Raw genomic sequence first — 2,244 nt, forward strand, 5'->3', positions numbered from 1 at the left:
TATTATGGCAAATGATTTTCTGGGGGACTGTTGTTTGACAAACATATGCTTAAAAATCCCCCTATGGAGATTCCCTAGATGAATAGAAACCCTTCTATAAAAAGTTGGCAGGTTCTGTAAACCTAAAGAGAAGACAGTGTCTCTTTGAATGCCTTTAAGTTACTACTCGAATTGCAAGTTTCTATTGGAGAAAAAAGTGCACTAATATAACTTAAAGGTCTATTTTATTGGCAACTTAAAATATGAAGTAATATAAAGTATTTTATTGTAAAACTTCTAGAAATTGAAAACAAGATGTCCTAGGTTAAATAATATAGTTTTCTAAAGCAGAATTTGTTCATTTGGAGCTCATTTTTTCTGCTTGAAATACAAAAAAAATCTTCTTAAAATTCCTAGGTGGGAACACTACTGTTTTGATGACCTCTGATTAGATGACCTATCAATCATGGTTGATAACATCTCATTTTTTGCCTTAGTGTAAAGGTTTAAAAAATTCTAGAATAGATGCATTGCCAGCCTTACACCAACAATTTCATTCCAAATGTCTCCTGAAAGGCATATTCCACATGCAGGAATCCATCTTCATGCTTTTCATTTTCATGTGGAAATGCTCACCATGCTGTGTAGGTTCACCAACAGGAAGAAGGTTGCAAGTGCCTTCTAATTATTTTGATCAGATCACTCATGTTGACATGATCAGGTACAAGGAAGTTGGTTTTAGCCAATACAGGAAGCTGATTCTCACCCTTGTATCTTTCTGTTACCACTGGGATTTAAGTAGGATGTTGCTCTTGGATAAGTGGGACATCTTCACCTCTTTGCTTGAAGGTGCGGTACTGCATGAAGGTCTTCTCAGAAGGCATGACAGGGCTGGTGGCAGCACCAGGGCAACTCTGAGGGGCCTGTCTCTGGAGGCAGTGGTGGATGTTCTGGCTCCCTGCTTTATTATTTTATTATATAAATTGAGTTGAGAATTCAGACACTTAAAATGGAGAGTGCTAATGGATGCATTACTTCCATCTTGATTTCATTCCAGAAAATGGACCAGGTGGCTTTGCTCGTACTATATCTGCCACTGGTAACCTGAAGTGTGATCAGCTGTTTCACAGACACATCCTAGAATTGGTTGAAAGTGAGTTTGGAAGACTCCATGGAAATCCATTCCTCTAACTACCAAAAAAATTATGTTCAAGGCAAATCAACAGTACAGATTTTATTTAAAAAATCTAATTACTTTCTATTACTTCATGCCACCACCATGAGGATCAGTTTAGGTTTTATGCCTCTCTTTGATTCTTCCTGGTGCTTATAATCTGGACACCTGAAGTTAGGTAGTATGTTGGTGTTTTATAGCTCTTTAGCAAGCCTGTCTAGCAAAACACTTTAAATTACACATGGAAAAACTGAGATCCAGAGGGTGACTAACCCACAGAGTTAGTTAATAGCTGAAAACTACACCCTGATTGTATCACTTGTGCTTGAATAGCCATGTACAACCTGAGGGCTGTTTGTACAGCCGTGTATAACCTCCTCACTTAGGTAGATGAGATATTACTAAAGTTGCCATCAGTGCAACATGCTTGATGTTTTAACCTACATGCTGCCTTTGTAGCTGGCTTACTATTGGTTTGAGCACAGTGCATATGAGGTTGTATGACTTTAATCCTCCATATACCAGTGAGGTTGGCATTAATAATTTTTACTTGTTCAACATCCTATTTTCTGATTAAGGATCCTACCTCTTCTTTGTGGCTTAATGACCCCTCCCAGATACAACAATGGGTAAGTGACCCAACATTGACCAATAAAAGCATCATATCCACCTAGTTGCAGTGATTGGTTTGGGAGTGAGAAGATAACACAAACTAGGTGAATCAGACACTCCTGGGACACTTCTGGAAATTATTAGGGATGAGGAGTTTGATTTTTCCCCTGGGATGTTAAGTTAGCAGAATCTAAGTTTGGAGATGCTAACAGTCTTCTTTACCACATGTTTGGGAGTGGATTCCAGCACAAAGGAAATGAGAGGTGAGAGATGATATGGATTTCTAAGGATATCATTTGAATGTCCTGCTCCAGTCATCTCTACTCCTGATAAATATATACCTTTCTTGATTAAACCAGTTTGCGCTGTTCTTTTCATCACCAAAATATCCCTGACTAATGCAGACTGAGAACTTTTATTTCTCTCACATCTGCAGATGGCATGTATAGTAGGCATGAGTCAGTTTGCCACCTAGTCAA

The 2,244-nt window shown here is 38.4% G+C and overlaps 1 pseudogene; it reads right to left on the reverse strand.

The window, feature by feature from the left end:
- Nucleotides 1-518: 518 nt before the first annotated feature.
- LOC143671642 (microtubule-associated protein 1 light chain 3 beta pseudogene) lies at nucleotides 519-863 on the reverse strand (annotated as a pseudogene).
- Between the last annotated feature and the right edge of the window lie 1,381 nt (nucleotides 864-2,244).

Source organism: Tamandua tetradactyla, chromosome X (genome assembly GCF_023851605.1).
Source record: "Tamandua tetradactyla isolate mTamTet1 chromosome X, mTamTet1.pri, whole genome shotgun sequence".
NCBI lineage: Eukaryota > Metazoa > Chordata > Mammalia > Pilosa > Myrmecophagidae > Tamandua > Tamandua tetradactyla.